This window comes from Barbus barbus (assembly GCF_936440315.1).
Source record: "Barbus barbus genome assembly, chromosome: 35".
Taxonomy (NCBI): domain Eukaryota; kingdom Metazoa; phylum Chordata; class Actinopteri; order Cypriniformes; family Cyprinidae; genus Barbus; species Barbus barbus.
Window position 1 is genome coordinate 17,430,310 of NC_136763.1, and position 18,210 is coordinate 17,448,519.

Genomic DNA, 18,210 nt, shown 5'->3' on the forward strand with positions numbered 1-18,210 from the left:
TTAAAATCACAACTTCCCCCCCCAAAATCTCTCTTCTAAGATGGACCACATACATCATACAGGTCAGATTAAAGCCACACAATCCTGTCCCTGAAATATAGATGTCAGAGTGCACTATTATCTGGATAGAGAGTATGATAGGATCTCTCCTGATCTCCTTCAGTTTTCTGAACTTCACCACTGAAGAAACTTCTGTGCTTCATTTAGGGAAACTGGTCAGGAGGAACCTGCTTCTATGTTTGATGATTATTGTTGTTATTGTTTAGCCTTTGCTTAATTGGCGTAATGCCACTTCAGAAGCTGTGAGCCGCTGTATCCCTGTATAAAAATATACCGGGATAAAGCAGCCCTGAGCATCCTAATTGAGAGAATGATTCTCAAATATGAATATAATAAGAGCTCTTCTAATTAAGTTAAGCAAAAACACTTTGAGCTGTGGGGGGAAAAGACAGATGCTAGCAGATAAAGTCATAACATTAAGCAACAGGAAGGCAAAATACTAAATCCCAAGGATATCAATGACTGAATAAGACAATTTTATGAAGGACTATTTGAACTTAAGCTCTATACTCAGCCTGCAGCAATTTCTGTCTTCCTTCAATCAGCTCCCCCTTCCAAAACTGAGTAAAGCTGATCAGGTAGCATTGAAATATGAAATTACTATTCAAGAGATATCTGATGCAATCATAAGCTTTCCTATTGGGAAGGCCCCTGGTCCTGATGGCTCTGGAATTGAATTTTATAAAAAAAATATGCAGACAAAAATGGCACCTCTTATGCTAAAGATCTGACAAACAGCAATTGCCTTTATCGATGCACTTTGCCAGTATTTCCTTACTTTTAAAGAAAGACAAAAAGAAACTGTTAAGATTGCTCTTCTCAAAATACTGCCTAATAAATGACAATACAAGTTTTTTGACAGATTCCTAGAAGATTTCTGTTTTCTTGTAAAACATTAAATTTGAAAAGTCATGGATAACAGCCCAGCCTTTAATTAGTCACATGGGTAACAGACATTTTTCGTCCACTAAAAGTGAGCATGTCATGAGGCATCTACAAGTTGATGGCCGCTGTTTGTGTCTTTCTCTTTGTAGTGGCTGCACAGAGAGGCACAACAAAGACTGATTCGCATCGAAGATTAGAGGCCTGTCTTCCCACACAGCTTTTCATCTCACTTGAGAGTGGACACTGCTGTTTTGAAGCATGGTAGCCTCGCCAGGGGTTATTACTTCACAGACTGTGTGGCAACATCTGCAATACGTTGGTTTGGGGTGATCTCAGACAAGTTAAAGGGATAGTTCATCCAAAAAAGAAAATTTGATGTTTATCTGCTTACCCCCAGGGCATCCAAGATGTAGGTGACTTTGTTTCTTCAGTAGAACACAAACGAAGATTTTTAACTCAAACCATTGCAGTCTGTCAGTCATATAATGCAGTCAATGGGACCCACGGATTTGAGAGTAAAAAAAAACATTCCATAGACAAAACCAAATAGTCAGTCTGTGCAAGAAACTGAACAGTATTTATATAATTTTTTACCTCTGATCCACCGCAATGTCCAACTGTCCTGAGCGCATTCACAACAGCTGGCGCGTGACACATCAACGTGCTCTGGCCTAGTACACGCATGCGCAGAAGTGATCCGTCGTGCATTGACAGCCATTGTATGACTGGCAGACTGCAACGGTTTGAGTTAAAAATCTTTGTTTGTGTTCTACTAAAGAAATTACTTCACCTACATCTGCCCTGGGGGTAAGCAGAGAAACATCAAATTTTAATTTTTGGGTGATCTATCCCTTTAAATGATGATGTATGTATCCCACCACTCTTCACCAGCCTGATGAACAGAAGTCATTTTCTGCACAAAGCGGGTCCTCCAATACGGGTATTTGGTTACAAGAAGACAATATGGGCTTTTCATGGAGCTGTCTGAATGGAAACCGGTGATTTTTCTCAGAGATCTCTAGCTCTTCACATAGATAAACACATGGCTCTCAGGATAATCACCAAACCTCCAGACCTTGGCTACATGTGAATAGGGCTGTGCTTGGGTTACTGGGAATGATACAGTATCTTGGGCAGGTGAATTGGTTTCTCTTGACTGAGCGAGTAGGAAACCGCAAGGCTCAACTCAGGAGGGGTCTACAGGTTTAAATGTGACCTGACAGTCAAACCACAACCAGCTGAGGCTACTGTACACCAGGGAAACCATTTCCATTTATTTTACAAACACAAAACACCCTTGCTTCGACTGGAGTGGCCAGTCCACAGGCAATTCTGCAACGAGCAATTAAAATTCAATAGCCACATATTACTGTTTAGAGACCCCCAAAAATTTAATTTGCAATACAAAATGCTTTTCTCACAAATAAGATAATAAAAGTTCCTGGATATCTTTATTCAGTCATTAAACCTAAGCAGCAATGAATATGCAAACAGGATCTATTTTAATCCCTAGTAAAATACCCAAACTTTATAAATAATTAGCTTAGTTTGTGCTGGACGTCTTACAGGTTCTTGAATTAAATCTTATTGCTTAAATCGTAAATCTTACTTAATTTTGAACATCAGAATGGATGTGATTGAACTGTAGGGAAAAGTCATATTTTGGTCTGGTTTTCCATTGAAAATATTTTAAAAACCTTGAAACATGATACCGATTGGCTGATTTTAAGTATAAGCAAATTAAAGCAAGTGAAATAATCATAGAAAACACTTATATTCAAGAAACAATTAATCATAATTAATCTCACCCAGGACTTGTGAATGTGGGAAGAAATAAATCTCTCTAATTCAGCTTGTCTTCATGTGTTGTGTTTGTACTTTAACTAAATGATTGAAAAACATTTAAACCCTTATAGAATAAATTTACAGTATGCACACCTCTATTTTGTGTACTGTTGAAGGACAGATGACAGAGACATTGTATTTTTATTTATTTAGTGTGTCAACATGTTACAGTGTAACATTTACACTCCTATTCAAAAGTTTGGAGTCTGTCAGGTTTTTTTCTTAATACCTCTATTCAGCAATAATTCATTAAAGTATTCAAAAGTAACAGTAACACATTAATAATGTAGCAAAAGTGTGAAGCAAAATTTGAAAACACGTATCACGATTTCCACAAAAATATTAACCATCACAACTGTTTTTAACACTGAAAATAATAAGCAATGTTTTTGGAGCACCAGCTCAGCATATCAGAATTATTTCTAAAGGATCATATGAAACTGAAGACTGGAGTAATGATGCTGAACATTCAGCTTTGCCCTCACTGATTTCATTTCTATAAATGACTGTATTCAATACAACCTTTTTTACCCAGACTCAGTATCCACATTTTATCCAGCATTTAAATGATTATGGAAATGTAACAAACAACCAAAACGTGTGTACTCGTGTGTGTTTGAAAGAGAGAAATGGATAGAGAGGACTAGTTTGGCAGAAAGCAAGAGCTGAAAGAAATAATCACTGTCTCACTGTCACAGCAAGCGGGACACACGCTGCTTATGTAAGCTGGAAAATGAGGCTTTGAATGCAGTAATCAGCGTGTGGCTGGATATCTGCCTGCTCTGAAAAGCCCAGCCCTGATGCGCGGGACAGTCTCTCCAAAAGCGTTCAGAGCTATTTAGTATGCCATCATCTCCCAGTAACCAGAACTAATGGTCTATTGTTGGCAGGGAGCAATATGAATATTCATTGACAATGAGCAAGTGATAATAAGACAGTAAAACGCAGTGACAGACTGAGGGCTGACATAGGACGATCTCAGCTGCAGTTTCACACATCTATCACTGACTTAATCAGCCATGTACCTCTGAGGAAGCTCAGATGATGGAAGGATTTCACTGTAGAGAACACAACAGAAACGCCAGTTAGGCTATTGTGCAGCTACTTCCCCAATTTACTCATGAAGAAATTATTTCAGTTTGAACACATTTTAAAAGACCTAATGAAGTGACTGAGTGATGCGAGAATGAGAGGACTAAACCAAAAAAGTCAATCAAATCACTGCAGGCAAACAAACATAGCATTCACTGCTGACAAATGCATCTGTTTGTGTGCACTTTTCACAGCAATGAAGGATAACTTGAGGATCTGGCAACGCAGCGAGGGAAGGATAGTTGATGAAATGCCCCTCTTTGATGATGAAAAGCGCTAGATCAAACCACCAAACTTGCTTTGTTTGTCACACGCTTGGTATACTGAAACTAACAGCAAGTTGAAGTCAGTCAAAAATATTTGAACATTTGCAATATAACAAGAACTCAGAACATCACTTATTAGCTTAAACAATTTTAATAGCTGGTTCTTAATACTTTTCAACAATGTTTAACTTTGCAATGCAGATATTTGGTCTTTTCATCTGAACTCAGCTGAAATTATATTAGCTTCTCATAAATACTAATTAATCATAATTAATTAAAAGCTCGTTAGCGCAATCACGCCCAGGAGTTGTGAACGTGGGTGTGAAGAATTCTGAAATATATTAGCTCTCTTTGATTTTGCTTGTCTTCTCAGAAGATGTTCTGCTTTCGTGCTTCAACGTTTTAAACAAGTGATAAAACAGAAAGTAGACAAAGAAATTGAAATCATTAACTGATTCGACCTCAGGAAGCCATCAAGGAGGACTATTAACAGTTTATCATCTGATCAATACAAGTGAGAGAGTAGCATTTCAAATGATTTTCTGTTGGAACAGATGAAACCAAGTGTCATTATCGAATAAGCCAGAGCGGGATTCTGATTTCCGTTAAAATGGTGTTAATGTGTCAAAACGCTACATGCAATACTTTATAAGAACAAGCTGCTAGATCAATAATCCCACTATTATTTGTATGCAAATTGTGGTTTATATGCATTTTACAAAACATACCATCATGTACGAATGCTACTGAATCCTCTGATTTGATGTTTTTTTATTGAGACTTGGTGTTGTTTTCTTGTTTTTTTTATTTTTCATTTGGAGGTAATAAAAGCCTTTTGTGCAGTTTGCGTACTGCTACATCATGGATGAGTGGATTTTTCTTTCCTTCAATCAAGGACTCAGTCAAGCTGAAATAGTTCTGTCTATGAGTGACAGACACTTCCAAAGTAGTCCCCGACACTTGAGATGGAGGATACAACTTTATCGTTGCAGACACTATAGTGATTCTGAACATGTGGTTAATTTCTTTGCCAGCCAACTCGAGGGACCAGGACATCTGTATGGAAATAGAATGATGTTTGACAGATGCTGGTTAAATGGCTTGCAGCTATGTCTATTCATATATACAAAAATGAATGTGTGTAATTTATTACGAAAAAGATGACCCTGGCAACACTGGATATGTAAAGGCAGAGTAAACCTGAGCGCTATCGGGAGATGGAGACTCCCACTTGGGTGCTGTGGGTTATCCTCGAGATTGCCAAAACAATTGGCATCCAGGCAGGAGCATTTTCTTTTTTCCCCAGTAGAAGTCCAGGCTGGAGAAGGAAGCAGCGTCTTTGCTCTTGAAACAGATGCTACATCTGTCTGGCTCGGTTTCTAGCACCTCATGAGCTCACCAGCAGGCTAACACATCAACATGTGATAAGATTATCTTCTAACTTATGTTTATATTCAGATTCTGCAGTTTATGCAACTTCAGTGTGAGGTTTAATATATTGTGTCATTACTAAGTTCTCACTTTTCAAGTACCATCTGTCAAGGATGAAGGAGAATATCTAACCCTCAGTGTGACTTATTCAACAGAATCATTTGCCAAGTACTTTATTTTCTGTCAGCTATAAGTCAAGTCATGTTTATTTATAGCACTTTCTATAATACAGAATGTGTCAAAGCAGCTTCACAGAGATAATCGGGAAATAGTCGAATCAATGATGGAAACCCAATGAAGGACTCGGTCAAACTATTTACAGAATGTTTGCAACTTAAATCTCTCAAACGTCAATGCCCTCTTTGTATGTGTTTGCTGATGGTACCAGCAGATCACTGTCATCATTTTAGCAAAATGGTCACAATTTAAAAAAGGGAGAACATGAATGAAAGACATTTTCAGATGAGAAAATTGTAGCGTTATTGAAAGGATAGCACTGACATGAGTACTCACCCATAAAGACAGGACAAAAAAGGTTTGTATCCAATTTGATGAGATAATTGTATCCAGATATCTGTATCCAGAGGAATATATACTGTATATATATATATATATATATATATATATATAACCCGAATTCCAGAAATGTTGGGACGTTTTTTAAATTTGAATAAAATAAAAACTAAAAGACTTTCAAATCACATGAGCCAATTTTTTTTTCACAATAGAACATAGAGCACATAACAAATGTTTAAACGGATACATTTTACACTTTTATCCACTAAATGAGCTCATTTCAAATTTGATGCCTGCTCCAGTCTTCAGTGTCACATCTAATATGCTGATTATATGCTTTTTATAATAATATAGTAAAGTACAGATCTCTAGCAATTATTAATTATGTCTCCTTGGCAACTATTAATCTCGATCAACTCTCATACGACTTGATATAATACACTATATAATACAGATACTAATGTATTGCATCCTCTCTGGTAGACAGAGTAGGCTACATAAATATGTTGATGAGACCTTACTATAGCGTACTAAAGCACATGTGCATGTTACACCCAATATTTATTCCCACACAGTCGCTGCCAATGGCAGAAACCAGATGGTAGGCTAAGACAAGCCTAGCTTAGCTGTCAGCTGTGAGCAGCGAGCTAGCTAGCAAAGGGAACTGCCATATGATTTTGAAGCACAGAGACCCTACGGATCTACCACATCCAGCTGCCGCTGCTTCACACTGCTAATTAGATTAGTTGTGCAGACACTAATACAGCACCTCGGGCCAAGAAACTTGAACATGCTGTCTGTTCACAGCCAACAAATCTCTGACTTTCCAGGACAAGAGCCGGATGGTAACCCTGGGTGGGGAAGAATCCCAGTAAACAACTGGTGACAGATTTTTGCATGGTCAGGCAGATTTCTGAGTTAGCGATCAGTTCTGACCCTCAGCCGCAGGCATGAAGGCCATCTGGAGAGGGAGTTACATTAGCAATAGTAGGAGATAGACTTCCTGATCTGTCACTCTGCATTAGACTACCGTCTACCGTGCCCCGAACCAGAGGAGGTTAATCAAAGGGATTTGTAAAAAGACGCTTGATTCAAGAAGATAGTAATTTCTGCTAGAATGAGTATTGCTTTAGTTTAGTTCTCATTGCTGCTTGGTCTGGTTTCAAATGTTCAATTACAGCAAGGCAAAAACAAGGCTATTTTTTTTTTTCCAAATCACAGAAATGCTCTACTTAACTATGCAACTACAAACAGTTCTAAATAAATTAATTAATCACTTTTAAAAACAAACATGCATACAAAGTATTCAACTCATGTGAGTGTTAATGTTTTCAATGATTTATCATAAAAGTAAAAATATTAAAACATTATTTAATATTAAAATATAATTTAAACATTTTTATTCAAAAAAGGACATTTATAAAAGACATTTAAATTTTTAAAAGTTATATACTAAATCTAAAGACAAAATTAATGAAAAACATTATACAATAAATAAATATTTAATAATATTTTATTGTAATATATAACATTAGATTATCATTTCTAAAATATTCTTATGTAAAATATAAAAAAATCTACAAATTAAATAAAAACATTTAATTAAAAATGAAAGTCAGCATTTAGTATTTTCATTTCTCTTTGATATACAAATCTAAAAATGACATTTTAAAAAGCTGTACACTAAATTACAAAAAGACAAAATATAATTTACCTAAATACAAATTATTTTAAAACTCTTTGATTTATGTGTAGCGGTTAGTTAGTACTTTTTACCGGCACTGTAAGTATTGTTAGCATATGAAAACCCAAGTATATCATTTTGATTTTGCTAGCTGGGAGAGCGACTGCTCCTGGGACAGAGGCACGTGGCAGAGCGCAGAAGCAGGGATGCTGGGAGCTGGATGTCACAGCACAGACCGTGTTGTTCCCAAACACACCAGCCACCCACAGCGCTAATGCAGCCTGATGACTCGAATGCCAGGAAAAGGTTACACTCACAGTTTAAGGCACACCAGCATTGCACTGCAAATGCTTAGCCAGGCATGTGTGCCGGATGAGACAGATGTACAAGTTAGCATGCAGAAAGTGTCAACCACCACAGCGTGAGAGAAAGGCTGAAATATGTACTGTACAGAAAGAGAAAAGAGGAAAGGACTCACTCCATGTGTGAGATGCTTAACTCCTACACTGCTACATTGTGTTTATGAAACGAGGAAGCAGAAAAGAACAACTTGAAGTGGATCTAACCACCTACATTGTGGTGAGGAAGTATAAAGATACATCATAAAAGCCATCGGGATGCCAGATGCGTTCAGATAAAGTTCAAGAGCAATGAAAACGAGGGAACATATGCATGCAGTTTACAAGGCAGGCTTCCTGAGTGTTTATTTTAAAGGAAGAGAGAGCTTGTTGCTCCTGGGATACGCTCGCATGTGTCATCCGAAAGGACATAAAGAATAAAGCATAGACATCAGGGCCGTGACAGATGGAATGCAACATGTGATGCCGCCTGTGAAGGAGTCCTGGGGTTTGACCGTGCTGCTGTGTGATGGAGGATCATGGAAGATCATTTTACATGTCAGGAAACAGTTCCTCACGTATCATAATGGGGCAACGAGGTTGCAGGAGAATGACATGACAGTCTGTGCTGAACCAGAGAATCTACATTAATGTGCATGAAAGCATTAGGATCACAGTGCATGCTAACTGCAGACAGATGCCAAAGTCAATTCTATGTGAATTTTAGAATTCACTCAGAGCTCTGTTTGTGTCAAACTGGGCTGGATCTCTTAAAGGTTCTGTAGGCCTATATACGTTTTGACTCTACTAAAGCATAAAAATACCATAATATGTTCCTGTTGGTATTGTCAATCTGGCAACCTGTGTGTGCGTCAAGTCTGATGAGGAGGGGCCGGGTGAAAAAAACCCTCTCCAATATTTAGAATTTGGACTGCAATCCAGCAATCCTACATACAGCACATTTAAATGCTGATTTATACTTGATGCGTCCGCAAGTTCGCTTGGGTGCGCATGGCAAATATGACATCATCGAGGTGTTGGTGGAAGTTTGCTTTAAGTGCGCGTGACCTCATTTTAACTATCCACACAGCTCCGCTTCCAAAGATGCAATAGCTCAAAGCGACTCTAGCCAAACATGCACATCTGTGCCAGCATTTGTGTGAAACAGAAGCAGTTTGATGTTAAGTTCAAACTACACCAGGTGCAACTTTTAACTCTTTGAGGAAAAACAAACGTTTTTTGCATAGTTTGACCAAGGCTTTTTAATTGAAGTACGTTTTATTTTTATATATATAAAAAAATAATAATTTAGATACTATTTATACACTATTTACTTAAAGTTGTCTTGTGTTTGAAGCAAAATAAACACAATTTTAAGATTATTTTTAATCAGTTTGTGAGCCCGGACTCATGAACATGCATATAAATAGTATGCCAAATAAAATCGAAAACTCATGGTATTGATACGCAAAAATGGACTTTGGCGTTCATATGATAAGCACATGTTTGGCGTGCATATAATACGCAGTTTTCGTGTGCATATGATACAAAATTTGTTGCCGTGCATATGATACGCAGTTTTCGCATACATATGATACGCATCTACCCCACAACCCTAATCCTACCCATCGCGTAGCATATACACGACAAAGTCCATTTTTGCTTATCAGTACCACAAGTTTTTGTTTTTATTTGGCGTACTATTTATACGCACTTTCATGAGATCGGGTTGTCTCACCGGTGATTCCCGATAGTTTTAGAGGACAATTACTCCTCGTCGCCCCCTGTTGTTTTAAAGAATAGTACAACGACGAACGCCACAAGTATAAATGCCTCTTCCGTTTGGGAAGGTGTGTGCGCAATCAGCAGAGGCTCGCAAAGCGAGTCAAAAGCAACAATTGTACCACTGACCAACACATAATATAATTAATTGAGCGGAAAGTGCTTAACTAATCCAACTAAAGACATACTGAAGTATATTTGATTGTGCCTAAGTGGAACTATTGCAAGTAGTACACAGGTACAGGTACTCTTTAAATATCTTGCATTTAAAGACCAATATTATTTAAAGTTCATACAATCCCCATCAATAGTGACATTACAGGAAATACAGCAAAAAAACAGGAAAACAACGCTTCCCCCCCTCTACATACATGGAGAGGAAGTTGAAAAGGTTAACAACATCAAATTCCTGGGTCTGTATATCACAAACGATCTAACTTGGACTGTTAACACTCACTACTTAGTGAACAAAGCTCAGCAGAGGCTTTTCTTCCTGAAAAAGCTCAAGAAAGCTAAAGTACCTTCTCATCTTTTAGTGAATTTTTACAGGAGTACAATAGAAAGCATTCTCTGCCATTGTATTACGGTGTGGTAAACCAGCTGCACTACACAGAACCAAAGAGATCTTGCCCGGATAGTTAAGACTGCACAAATAATTGTGGGAACTAAGCTCCCCGACCTGGACAACATTTATGCTAGCCGCCTTCATAAGAAGGCTAGCAACATAATTAAGGATTCAACTCATCCAGGCTACAGACCGTTTGAGCCCCTTCCACCGGGAAAGAGATACAGGGCAATCAGAAAACGCACAAACAAACTTAGGAACAGTTTTTTTTCTCAGAGCCGTAGCCTGTATTACACCTCTTTCCTTACATACACAGATACAGTTGCAGGATACTGAAAACTGCAACAAAACTTCAGCAGTCTTGCTTCACTGAACACTTTACCATTTAACGTTTGTCTCTCTACACTGTATTGTTATGCACTATAATGCTATAATGCTGCTGGTCTCTGAGAGTTACCAAACACATTTCATTATATTATTATAATGACAAATAAAGTTTCTATTTCTAAAACACATTTTAGGCTTAATATTAAGAAAAATGCATTGTGCACAAGTAGTACTCCAAATAAATTATAATTTTATATCAGTAAGTCTCAAGTGATATGTAACAAATAAATGTATTTTAAATATATAAAAAAATTAAATAAATTTAAAACCCTCTGGGGTCGACGGTATCGCCGGCTATACCAGCTCGGTTTTTTTAAGATCAGTGCAAGACACTAAAAATACTCTGTTGATTTTGGTCATTTTTTTTTTGTGCACACTCACGATTACAACAAAACTTTGTAGTTTTGAAAAAGAAGAAAACAAACAGGTGTGCTCTCTGCCATCTCTGCGATCTGCTTTTAGAAACACGTCACTAAAATTAACTGTAACTCGGCGAATTTAGTATATATATATATATACGTTATCTTTTGCTGCACATAATAAATATATTCTTTGGTTTTTCTCACTGTGATGGATGATTAAGGGAATTTGGGCTTTGTTTTCCCTCCTATTTATATTTCTGTGGAGTGCTCAAAATTGTAAATATGAATGGGAATATACTTCAGAGATATTTCACTCATAAGAATTTCTAGGGGTACCAATAATTGTGTCCAACGTGTATTTGAGAAAAACATTCATTTCATAAGGAGATTTTCAAAAGGTATGAAAAAAATATCAAAAGGATTAATAATGCAGGTTTATTTTCATAGCCTTCTTTGATCATATTTAGCAAGGGTGCCAATAATTCTGACCACGACTGTATATATATATATATATATATATATATATATATTATTTTTATGTTAAGAAATAATGTAGATTGTTAGATTTTTCAACAAATGTTTTATTGATTAAGATTTTCATCTTAAAAGTAATCAAATTGCTTAAAATAATTAAATCAGGAGCTTTTCAATAACTAAAGAATATGTGAAAGAAATGACATTCTGGGCAAATGATAAATAGCTGGCTGTCTTAAATTTGTTGACATGGTTAGATTCAATATAATTTATTAATTAACATTACTGTATTTTTTTTCCATTTATTAAGTTAAACACTAATGAAACATTCATATGTAAATTATGATATTAGACACAGCATACAATAAAATACATTTATTGTTAGTCATTTAAAGCCATATGTCATATAGTTATTACAACTCCCTCAATCAGTGCTTTCAGAATCTACTTATTTTTCATTTTTCTGTATTTTTAAAATGATCATTTCAATGACACTGTATTTATCAAAAAGGTGTTTTTGTCAAATAAACATAAGATTAACCTTTGTTGAAGTGATTATTTTGAACACTTGTATTAACTTGTAAAACGACTGTTATTTGTGTACTTGTATTACCTATATAATAACACACACACTCATATGCTGTGCATTACGCTTTTATGTGTCTGCCTCTTGAAAACATTTTCCCAATCTGTGGATGATAGGGGTGTAGAAAATGGATTACTGATTTGCATGACTATGTTCACGCACCTCTGTTTTAGGGAACTCTGAGTATGTGAACTCCACTGTGGGGACAGCAAGTTGACTGGAGAAAAAGCTCAAATCTCCAGGTGTCTGCAGTGAGCTGAAATTCGGACCAGGACAACCACCTCCTCTGCTGCAGCTCATCAAATATCTCTGAAAGAAAAACACATGTGCTTCATGACAATTTGTGAAAATATAAACCAATCTACAATGCTGGTCAAGGCTATGCTTCTCTCTTTTGAACAGAATAACTTGATTCGATTTTCTACAGTGATCTTAACAGATTAATATAGATATGATATGTGGGGAATGCATTTAAGTAAGGAGCTTCTATTAATATTTTCTCATTATGAGAGATATGCTAAAATATGAATATGAAAAGTGAATAATGAAAAGTTTTCTTTTTCATGTGGCATGAGAGTTGAGTGTGTTTAAGTATTTCTAATATGTGATGTTCATGAAATATGTGCATTACTACTTTCTAACTATGTTTTTTTTTTTATTGAATAGCTCAGCATCCCACCTGCAGGATTATCCTTGTTTTCAAAAATTCATTTATTTACATTCTTTCATTAAAGTTTATATCATTTGCAAGCTTTCTCCACACAACAATAATAATATGCTTTTAAATCTCATTTGTAGTTGCATATAATGCGCATCACTAAAGCCTTGCCTAAACCCTAAACTGCTATTGATTTCTCATTGAGTGGTGGTTTAGGATTAATCTGTTTTGGTTGAAATTGGCCCTCGGCTGTTTAATACCTAAAGGTTTATCTGCATTGATCACAAAACTGCTGCTAAATGAACAGATTCTGTTCTGCTGTACAGCAACTGACATGAGCCATAATATATATTACTGTTTGTCAACATATACAGAAATACATGCAGCTAGGTGAACCTCAAACAAATGCAAATGATGACTGGCAGGGCCAAAATCAATGTAAATCTATACAAACATTGTTTGAAAGCATACCGCAAGAAAAAAATACAGATTGCTATGTTACAATCAACTGTGACCAACAGCAGTCATCAGAATAATACTTATCAGACAAGCCCTGAAAAACAAACATAACAAAACAACTGCAAGGGACAACTGGCCACTGCCATATCACCCTGCAGCCCAAGACCGGTTGCCCATGAAGCTAAGCAGGTTTGAGCCTGGTCAGTACGGGAGACCTCCTGGGAAAACTAGGTTGCTGTTGGTAGAGGTGTTAGCGAGGCCAGCAGGGGGTGCTCACCCTGTGGTCTGTGTGGGTCCTAATGCTTTCTTCATCAGTTTAGCTTGCATTATTAAAATGCAACCAACCAAAAACAAAAAAATACTTACAATAAACAAAAGGAACAATTTACCAAAGCAATCAAATTGTAACAGAACTGTTTGTTTAGTTTCCTTTTTGTCCTTATTTGGTTCTTCCTGCTTTAGTTTCTGACCTAGTTATGTTAATTAATTATCGTCATCACCTGTGTTCTGTTAATTACCTTGTTTCCTCGTTTGTTCCAGCCCCTTTATAAGTCCTCAGTTTTGCCTTTGTGTTTGTCTGATCTTAAGTTAATATTGGTATAAGTGTGTTGATGCTTAATAAAGTCTCTTTTTGTTATTCTTTATCGTGCGCTCCCGTCTCTACAACCACCAACCGTAACAGAAGATCAGACCGACACAGAAGATGGGCGAGCTCGCGCAATTTTTTGAGCTGGCTCACGCCATCCAGGACCCCGTCAGCTTTGTGATGGCATTTGCGCCTCTCGCCCTCGCCAGCTCTCTTGAAGGAGGAACCCTCAAGATGCTGCTCCGGCTCGGGCTCACCTACCACCAACAGCGAGAGCTCCCAGACACCTCCGACCTCGATTGGAGAGAAGCCATCATCCGGTGTCTGGAGAGCCTCCGACCCCGAGTCGGAGCCCTACCCACGGCGATGAATGTTCCGCCGGCGGCGAGGAGGATACCGCCGCAACAGGCGATGAACGTTACGCCGTTTACGGCGATGATGGTCCCGTCCAGCCCACCTGAGTTCCCGCTGGTCCCGTCCAGCCCGCCTGAGTTCCCGCTGGTCCCGTCCAGCCCGCCTGAGTTCCCGCTGGTCCCGTCCAGCCCACCTGAGTTCCCGCTGGTCCCGTCCAGCCCACCTGAGTTCCCGCTGGTCCCGTCCAGCCCACCTGAGTTCCCGCTGGTCCCGTCCAGCCCACCTGAGTTCCCGCTGGTCCCGTCCAGCCCCGCGCCTCCCGTGCGCCCTCTAATGTCCGCGCTGCAAGAGCGCCCTCTAATGTCCGCGCTGAAACAGCGCCCTCTAATGTCCGCGCTGCAAGAGCACCCTCCTGCGTCTCCGCTGGTCTCGTCCAGCTCTCCTTCGTCTCCGCTGGTTCTATCCAGCTTCGCGCCTCCCGTGCGCCCCCAAGTGTCCGCGCTGCAAGAGCGCCCCCAAGTGTCCGCGCTGCAAGAGCGCACTCCTGCGTCTCTGCTGGTCCCGTCCAGCTCTCCTTCGTCTCCGCTGGTTCTACCCAGCTTCGCGCCTCCCGTGCGCCCTCAAGTGTTCGCGCTGCAAGAGCGCCCTCAAGCGCCCGCTCCTCCAGAGCGCCCTCAAGCGCCCGCTCCTCCAGAGCGCCCCCAAGCGCCCGCTCCCCCAAGCGCCCGCTCCTCCAGAGCGCCCCCAAGCGCCCGCTCCTCCAGAGCGCCCCCAAGCGCCCGCTCCTCCAGAGCGCCCTCCAGCGCCCGCTCCTCCAGAGCGCCCCCAAGAACCCGCTCCTCCAATGTGGCCCCCAGAGGGGAACTTTCCCAAAGAATTTTTTGGGGGGGGCCATATAACCACAGTTTGTGTGGCCAGGCCAAAGGCCAAGGCCACAAAGGACCCCGATCCGCCATGGCCTCCCGAGGACCCCGACCTGCCGAGGCCACCCGAGGATCCAGATCCGCCGAGGCCGCCCGAGGACCCAGATCCGCCGAGGCCGCCCGAGGACCCAGATCCGCCGAGGCCGCCCGAGGACCCAGATCCGACGAGGCCGCCCGAGGACCCAGATCCGCCGAGGCCGCCCGAGGACCCCGATCCGCCCAGGCCGCCCGAGGATCCAGATCCGCCTTGGTCGTCCGAGGACCCAGATCCATCATGGCCTTCCAAGGCCCCTGATCCGCCATGGACTCCCGAATCTCCAGATCCGCCATGGTCTCCCGAATCTCCAGTCCTGCCATGGCCTCTTAAGGCCCCTGATCCGCCATGGACTCCCGAGTCTCCAGATCCGCCATGGTCTCCCGAATCTCCAGTCCTGCCATGGCCTCCTAAGGCTCCGGATCCACCAGGGATTCCCAAGTCTCCAGTTCCGCCATGGCCTCCCGAATCTCCAGTCCTGACATGGTCTCCCAAGGCTCCTGATCCATCCTGGAGGCTTCACTGTCCTGGCCTGGTTCTGCTCCAGCCTCCAGGACGCCCGCCCCCCCTCCCCGATGTTACTGTTGCGGTGCGGGACGCACCTTCCGGGAGGGGGGCGATATCTGTAACAGAACTGTTTGTTTAGTTTCCTTTTTGTCCTTATTTGGTTCTTCCTGCTTTAGTTTCTGACCTAGTTATGTTAATTAATTATCGTCATCACCTGTGTTCTGTTAATTACCTTGTTTCCTCGTTTGTCCCAGCCCCTTTATAAGTCCTCAGTTTTGCCTTTGTGTTTGTCTGATCTTAAGTTAATATTGGTATAAGTGTGTTGATGCTTAATAAAGTCTCTTTTTGTTATTCTTTATCGTGCGCTCCCGTCTCTACAACCACCAACCGTAACACAAATATTGTAACTATAGGTCAAAGAAAAAAAATTCTCACTGTATTTAAACAATGTAGCGAATTCATTGTTAAATTATTTATTTGTGTATTTATTTATTGCTGGATTTTAGTTCTATCAAGCTTGCAACCATACTTTTATAATATAAACTTTATAATTATTACAATTAATTGCATGTTCTTGTAAATAACTATAACTGGAGTTATAATACCTAACAATTATTCATTTAGTATATTCATTTTTACATATTTACATATTCATTTATTCAATTATTCATAACTTTAGTCTACCTCAATGTAAATGTAGTTTAATTTGACTAAGCAAAAGGTTTTTTTTTTTTTTTCATTTATAAATGATAAAGGCCACAGGAACTGAAAAGTAAGGGAGGGGGGCACGTAATAAACTGCATTATCAGCTTGACTCATTAATATTAATTATGTGACATGATGATTTGCAAAACAGTCATATAGAGACTTCCCGTTGACAGTATACAACCCATCTTCTCATTTGTCTGTCTATTTTTGCACTGTGCATGGATTACTGTAACATTCAGTGCTTCATTCTGAAAAAAGTGGACTCCATCTTCATAGGCAAAAGCCATTAAAGTCAAAATTAGCCACAAATTCAAATGTGACAGCAGAAACAGCTTGGGACCGGCAAGAAAGAGGGAGAATAGGTAATTTCTGCACAGCAATTCTTTTTCCCCGTGAGGTGAATCAATATTTAATTTCTCTGTCTGCAATGATAACAAGATGGCAAAATCATTGTTTATATATTTGAGCTTGAATAGACCTGTGGGTAGTGAGGAGAGAGAGAGAGAGAGTTGCACTGGCAAACAGCCACAGCAAATGAAATGCTCGTCCATTCAGCTGATGGGAAGCAAACAGCATTGCCCGCTAAAGACCATTAGCAAATGAGCAGGCTTTTACCATGCCATTGTGATCACTGTGATCCAGTGACTGACAACTCACACATCTAAACACACATAATCACAGGCAGCCAAAGGAAAGATGCAGAACAATTTAGGAAGGACGGTCAGTGGCATAAACAGTGTCTCTTTAACTACAGGTATTTGTCCTGGGGGCTGAATTAGTTGAATGTTTTTGTATGTTTTCATAAATAATAATTGTAAATGGAGTCACGATACCTAACAATTATTTTTATTTTTATTCATATATTTATGTGTGTGTGTGTGTGTGGAAAAATGAGTCTCAATGATTTATTTTTTTATCACATTAAAAGTCTTTCAAAATGATATATGATTTGTTGGAATCAGATGAAAAATGACTGAGCTACACCTGTTTGAAGTCAACAAAGTCATCAAAGTCAATTCTAAGAAATATCAAGTTGAAGTTTTCTGAAGGTTCCAAAGCAAAACCACCTAGCAACGTTGCATTGTTTCCTCCACTTCCTTTCTTAATATCCATTAATCCATTAATTAACAACAACAACAGAACAAAAATAAGAAAGAAACAAATCGGCATAGTACATTTTTCATTTTACATCTAACGCGTTCAAGTAAGAAAAACAAATAATCAAATGTAAAAATCACTTCAGTGTGTCCATTACAAATAAACTGATTATTGGAAACTACAAAAGCAGTTCAATTAAGCGATATTTTCTTTTATTGTAAGATTAACATTACTGAGACATTATATTAGATCCGTGCATACAGTAGGACTTATTATGTAGGTTATATAATATAGTAAGTCCTACTGTATGCACGGATCTAATATAATGCTACACATCAGATGTTTTCCCCAACAGTTCCCCAAACATTCACTTAAGACATAACAGTTTATGTTTGCATGAATAGCCTACTTAAATATTATAATTATGTGTATAGAGTATGTGTATATTTATTGGGCTCATATGACTTAAGAATCGTGCACATAAAGGCGCTTCCACCAGCACGCAATTCATATGTCAGTTGGACTTGTAACCCAAAGGTCGTGGGTTCGAGTCTCAGGCTCGGCAGGGATTGTTGGTGGGGGGAGTGCAGCTCAATACCATGAGTGAGGT